A 7,256-nucleotide genomic window follows, 5' to 3' on the forward strand; every position below is an offset into this window, starting at 1 on the left:
CCTGGGCCAAAGGCAGGTGCCAAACAGCTGAGCCACCCAAGGATCCCCTTGGAGCATCTTTAGATGGTGCAGTAGGTGTGATTCTGATGAATTCCGGCTTTGCAATTGGAGTGACGCTGGTGGTGGCGCCGGGTGTTCTAGTGAACTTCTTGCATGGCTCATGTAGCAGCAGGCAGGAAATGGTGCCTGCACATGAACCACTGCGATGATTTCTCTGAAGTTTGTAGCGCTTTGGGGAAAAGGGAAGTAGTTTTAGTTCTTAGTGATTGTAAGTCAGAAGGGTGGAAGAAAAATGCGAATATTCATATGGAGAGTTGTAGCCAGTTTTTGGAGGAAACAAAAAGAATCTGGGACCCAGTCTGGTCTATAGGTGAATAACAAAACCTCAGGGATGGTGACTAGGGCTAGGACCTGATAACAGGTGCACTACAGTTCTTCACCGAAACATGCTATTGTCTTCACCGCCACCTCCATTTCTATCAGACATAAACACAGTAGAATTTATTTGTTGCTAACATAAGTCTACTCGCATTACACTGGACCTGGGCATTTACCTAAGTGCAGCAAGAGTAGCGATTGGTTGTATAGGTTCTTTTTAAGTTTGCTTTGCCAGAACTTTCAATAAAGAATCTCTGATTAGACTTTTAAAGTCTCTCTAGACCAGGAACTCAAGCCAAGGACTTGCCACCATTCTTCTCCTGCAGTACCTACAGATTTGGGTGAATGCCTCTCTTCTTGAGGCTCCCCAATATATATTTTTAACTAATTATTTGTTATTGAATTATAATTAACATACAGTGTTATTTTCAAGTACAAAATGTAATGATTAAACAAGCCTAGACATTACTCAGTGCTCACTGCAATAGCAAAGTCACCAAAAAAATGTTATTACTGTAGTATTGACTCTATTTCCTAGGCTGTACTTTGCATCTGTCAGTTATTTATTTTGTAACTGGTTTGTACCTCCTAATCCCTTTTATCTATTTCACCCATCCCCCACCTCCTTCTGGCAACTGCTATTTAAGAGTCTATTTTAACTGTAACCCTATAAGCAAGGGACCAGGCTGGTTTTGTGGGGGCTTTATTGGTTTGATAAAATCAACTTTAGTTCCTTTAAACTGGTCATATCTGATTCTATGCACATCATTCTCAAATATGACAATCCAGTCAAGACCTTAGCAATTAATGTTTTAAATTATATTCTCTCTTAAAAAAAAAAAAATAAATAAATAAATAAATAAATAAATTATATTCTCTCAGAGGAAGAAAGATTCCTATTTAGTGAATGCATTTGCCTATACACACACACACACACACACACACACACGCACACATGAATTATATTGCCATGAAAATAAGAGCACTCAATAAGAATTTACAAATTCTGGAGGGATCAGGCAGGGAGAAAAACATAAATATTTCAATTCTGTTTACAGAAATGATTTATCAGATTACTATAAGTTAAAGATAGTTTAGGAAAAGAAAAGGGAAAAGGGTTTCCTTAATCCTAAAGGAACTGGCAATACTTCAAACAAAAAGTTTTTTAAAAAATGATAATCATCCTCAACAGGTCGCTTAGTCCCCTGTAGTTAACTTTTTGTTTTGCTCGATTCTGGTTAGAAGTTTTGTGACCACGTCAGCTCTTTCTTTTTCTGGAAATCCTTGCTCAGCCCAGTGGCAGGGTCATGGAGCTCTTCTAGTGATGCCAGCATAGAGCATTCTTGCTGCAGCTGATTACAGATATTCTGGGAAAAGAATCAGAATGAGGCAGTAATGCTAATGACAAAGACAGAAAAATAACCATGGTTAAAGATGTATTGAAAGTTCATTTTGAAATGATGGAATTGACAAAGAAATTTGTTTATTTCTGAGGCACACAGCATTTAAAAATAAACATTGGGATTATGATGGATTATAAGTACAGTAAAAACATGGACAGATTTCTAGAAATTTTATAGAGTATTTTAAATACTTATATTAGTAACCATACAAATATAACCTAAAGAAGGTTAAACATCACTTTTGTTTGATAATGCTTTTTTATTTTTAAGATTTTATTTATTTATTCATGAGAGACACAGAGAAAGAGAGAGAGGCAGAGACACAGGCAGAGGGAGAAGCAGGCTCCATGCAGGGAGCCTCATGTGGGACTTGATTCCGGGACCCCAAGATCAGGCCCTGGGCTGAAGGTGGCTCTAAACCACTGAGCCACCCGGGCTGCCCTTGTTCATGCTTTTTATGTAATTTAACATATCAGATAGGCCTAATTATACATAGTTTAATATCACTCCCAAATCTTTGAGATTTTTCCAGGGATCCTCTTAAAAAGCCCAAAACTAGTTATAGGTCAAAAAGACTTCATTTAGAATTTGACTTTTGGAAGTTGTCAAAAACATCCAAAGGTTTTAAACTTGGTTAAATATTATCAAAGGTCACTGTGAAGTAATACTTGATTATCTATTTAACCAGAGTGATAACTTCAAATTTTCAACGGCAAATCAGGAATTTGCATAGTTTGGAAAAAGATAATAACCCCCCAAACTTTAGTTCTTTTAATACTGAGAAGATTCGACTTTCTTAAGTAATCAAGGACCTGATTAAGCAACGTAAAGAACAGGAAGTTACTTTAATAAGGCACATAATCTTTATTTTCTGGGCAGATTAGTCAACATGTGAAAAACAGTCTTTTACAATAATCCAAAAAAGTATTGTCCTTTTAATAGAGAAAGATTATTAAATTCTAGTGTTACATAGGCACCACTATACTGTTGATATGGAAGCTCTTTTAGAAAAACTTGTAATAAATTCATTTAATTTTCACCAGTTTCACCACACAACATAAGATTTTCTTTTTTTCCCCCCAACTTTTGATACTTGTTTCATTTCTATTTTTTATTCTCCTGGTTTTTAGATTTTGAAACAACTTTTAGATAACCCCTAACTAGGACAAAATCACTCTTCTTTGAGTAAGAACATATCTTCACACCTTATATACTTTTTCTTATCAAAAGCACACCTTACTTTCCTTGTGTATTTTGTAAACAGAGTTTATTTCTTTAACCTAGTTATTCTTAGCAGTTTCACTTATATGCATGGATTAGAATTCTTAACCTTTGTAACTTTGATAGCTAGTGAACATGAGGAGGTAAGCAGTTGTAAGCTGGTTGTTACATGCATATTCTGTAGTAAATTAGCAACTTTATGAAAACATCATCATAATTTCTACAGGCCTGTGCTTCCTCACAGTACAATTTATTTTCAATGTAGCAAAGGAATATGTTTACCAATAGATTCATATACCTTATATCTCTGTAATAAGAAGCCAAAAGTAGATAAACTCATATTTAAAACATGTTTATAAATTGTATCAGTATTTTATCTTATTTAGAAATGGTCTCGATATTTAATGAGTATACATAATTTAACTTAGTATAAGATTTTGGGAACTTTTGAAGCAGATGTATTTTATAAAACCTAAGCACCGTGTGGGTTTATCTGGGAGGAGAATGGAGGTAGGATGTGCCAGTCCTCTTGGACTCTCAGGGCACCCACACAGAGCTCCTGCCTAAAGGGGCAGGCAGGTGGATTACTTACGGATGGAGAGCCTGGACCAGCTGTTGTAGTCTCACTAATTCGGGGCAGATAAGAAATGCTGCAGTAGGAGCAAGTAAGCCCCACTGCACCCCTCCCAGCCCTGTGCACAGAACGATAGGCAATTCCCATACACTGGGTGCAAGGGACTCGTCCCCAGAGCACTTCTCCCTGCTGGCCCCTGTAATTCCTCAAATGCCCCATATCTCAACTGCTCTTTCAAGTGATTACAATCCTCCCCATTCAGAAGTGCTCTTGTTGGAACAGAGGCACCTTTTCCGACTATGCTTGATGCCCCTGAGAAGGACCACACTCAGCTTGGGCAGCCACTGACACACAAAGTTGGGGATGCTGTTCCCTGTCTACCCCTGAAGGAAGGGGGTACAGAACACCCTGAAGGAGTGAGGAGCTTGTGAAAGGAAAGAAGCCAGAGGGAGTGTGCACAGGTGGAACCTCCCAAGGATTGTAGGATGATGAGCAACCCCAGCACCCCAGGCTCCCGGAGTCACCATACTGACATTGTGGGTGGCATCCTGTTACCTAACTGCACACCCTGTACTGTGTGCAGTCAATGGTCTCTGCAGGAGCACTGGGTGGGGCAGTGACCTAGAGCCCAGACCCTACTGACCTAGCCCTTGGTTTAGATCCTGGACTCACAGTGCTGGGCCCACAGTTATTACTCTATCCCTTGTCCTGGTCTTGGAGGCTGTGGGTATCTGGGACATGGACGTTTATGTCTTTTAAGGCACAGTAATTGCAGCTCACAGCCTTTCAGGGAGTTCTTCTTCATGCTAATCCTGCCCAACCCCTGGACTTGGGAAAGTGTGCAGTGAGGCATGTTTCCTGTGCGTCTGTGTGTGGACACTGTTCACTGAGGCTTGCACTGGGCCAGGCTGGAGAGCCCTTGCCTTTCAGGAGGCAATCACTGTAGGGACTTCTGATCAAGATTCATTGAGTTCACTCTTGAACTCTCCCATCCACTCCAAATACCCCAATTACATGTGCTCTAAATTTTTAATTAAAAACACATAGACTCAGGGGCATCCCAGGTGGCTCAGTGGTTTAGCACCGCCTTCGGCCCAGGGCATGATCTTGGAGACTCTGGATCAAGTCCCACGTTGGGCTCCTGGCATGGAGCCTGCTTCTCCCTCTGCCTGTGTCTCTGCCTCTCTCTCTCTCTCTCTCTCTCTCTCTCTCTCTGTATCTCTCATGAATAAATAAATAAAATCTTTTTAAAAAACACATAGACTCAGAAACATAATAAATATCCCTACTGAACAAAAACAGAACCAAACCTACAGAGGTGATCTGGGGCTGAAGCTGCTGCTTTGCGGGACTTTGGGTCCGAAACAGGCCATGGCCTCTGGAAATGAGACTCCCACAGAGTCATAGGACCAATAGTGCCCCGCACAGAGGGCAGCCAGGGCCACTGCCATTGCAGAAACCGAGGGACTGGTGGGTCTCCCTGCTGGTGACACATCCCAGCCTCACTGCACAGTTTGGGAATGCTAAGCCACCAGCTTAAAACCTGATCCTAGACCAGGGATCCTGAAGTGCCAGGTGGAAGCAACCTTATCAGTCCTAGGCAGAAATAATCATGAAGGAGAATAAAACAGCTGTCATTCATGTAGAGTCTGCAGGTGAAGATCCCAAAGAATATAAATTCACAGTAAGAAAGCCCACAAATTACTGAGAAGCGAGTTTATATCCTCTGAAACGCAAATAGGACATGTTTAAAATGGATGCAAATGATGTATATTTAAATTCAAGAGATTGGTGATCACATGTAGAAGGCCCATATGAGCCAGGAACAGACAGATATGAAACACAACCAGTTGGAAGTCCTGAAAATGGATATTAGTAATTGGAAAAACTCTATGGTTCAGGTAAATGCATAACTGGCCACAGAAAGGGACTAATGAGTAGTCTTCAGTTTGCTAAAGGATGCTGAGGACATGGAAATATGTCTGACACATCACAGTAAGGCCGAGAACACTGAGGAGTAAGAGAAAATCCAAAATCCCTTTGGGGAGAAGGGGAGCAGGCAGTCGGCAGCGATGATCCCCCTGCATGAGAGGTGCTGGTTGTAGATGCCCCGGCACCCAGAGGGCCTCCCCATTCAGCTGCAGCAGCTGGTGTGCACTGTGCGGGCACAGAACTGGGGGTTGCGAGGCTGTGGATTATGGACAAGGAAGGAGGGCCTCATGCAGAACGATGAGCAAATCCATTGGTGGGTTTTCAGGAAACCCTGGAGACTCTTGAGATTGCTGGGAGGAAATGAAATCAGCCCAAACTTGTATTTACACTTCCCTTGTTCATGTCACAGCTGAAATGGTCTTATCAGTGGACAGGTTTTGCTTTTTTCCATGCGGTGTTGAGATAGTAGTGGCATCAGTGAAAGTCCCAGTATCCTTCAGATCTGTGCCTGTAATCGCTCCCTCAGTGTTGGCTGGGGTCTTATTCTGTGACAGGCACGCGGGGATATGGAGATAAGGGAGGCAAAGGTCCTGGCCCTTATACAACTTATGTCCAAGCAAGTCAGATCATTATTAAGTGAACACAGAACAGAGTAGGAAATCATGAGAAAATAAAGAGCAGGTTGTACTGGGTCAAAATGCATGTCCACCTGGAACCTCCAAATGGGACCTTATTTGCAAGTGGGGTCTTTGCAGATGTAATCAGTTAAAATGGGGTCCTACTGGAGTGGGGTGGACCCTAGAGCCACTGCCAGTGTCCCTCTGAGAAGAGAGAGGGCACAGAGACACACCCAGATGGAGGTGGGTGGAGCTGGTGTGCAGATCAGAGCCTTGCAGCTGTGAGTCGGGACACCCCCCGCCAGGATGGGGAGCTGGGCCCCCAGGATGGTGAACCAGGCCCCCCAGGATGATGAGCTGAGCCCCCAGGATGGTGAACTGGGCTCCCCAGGATGGCAGCTAGCCCCACTCTCTCACAGCTCACTCGCTCCTGGAGAAGAGGCAAGGAAGGCCTCCCCTAGAGCCCTCTGAGGGAGCGTGGTCCTAACTTCCCACTGCAGAGCTGTGAGAGGATCCGCTCTGCAGCTCTGAGCCACCCCGTCAGTGGCACTTGTTCCAGTAGCCCTAGGGAACTAATATACAGGACGGAGAAACTCCTGCCGGCTCCTCAGGGCTCCCCTTGTTCCTGAACTTTCATTTTTTTTTTTGAAATAAATTTTATTTTATTTTTTTATTTTTTAAATAAATTGATTTTTCATCGGTGTTCAATATGCCAACATACAGAATAACACCCAGTGCTCATCCCATCAAGTGCCCCCCTCAGTGCCCGTCACCCATTCACCCCCACCCCCCGCCCTCCTCCCCTTCCACCACCCCTAGTTCGTTTCCCAGAGTTAGGAGTCTTTATGTTCTGTCTCCCTTTCTGATATTTCCTACCCTTTTCTTCTCCCTTCCCTTATATTCCCTTTCACTATTATTTATATTCCCCAAATGAATGAGACCATATAATGTTTGTCCTTCTCCAATTGACTTACTTCACTCAGCATAATACCCTCCAGTTCCATCCACGTTGAAGCAAATGGTGGGTATTTGTCGTTTCTAATGGCTGAGGAATATTCCATTGTATACATAAACCACATCTTCTTTATCCATTCATCTTTCGATGGACACCGAGGCTCCTTCCACAGTTTG

The sequence above is a fragment of the Vulpes lagopus genome, chromosome 24 (genome assembly GCF_018345385.1).
Source record: "Vulpes lagopus strain Blue_001 chromosome 24, ASM1834538v1, whole genome shotgun sequence".
In the NCBI taxonomy this organism is placed as follows: domain Eukaryota; kingdom Metazoa; phylum Chordata; class Mammalia; order Carnivora; family Canidae; genus Vulpes; species Vulpes lagopus.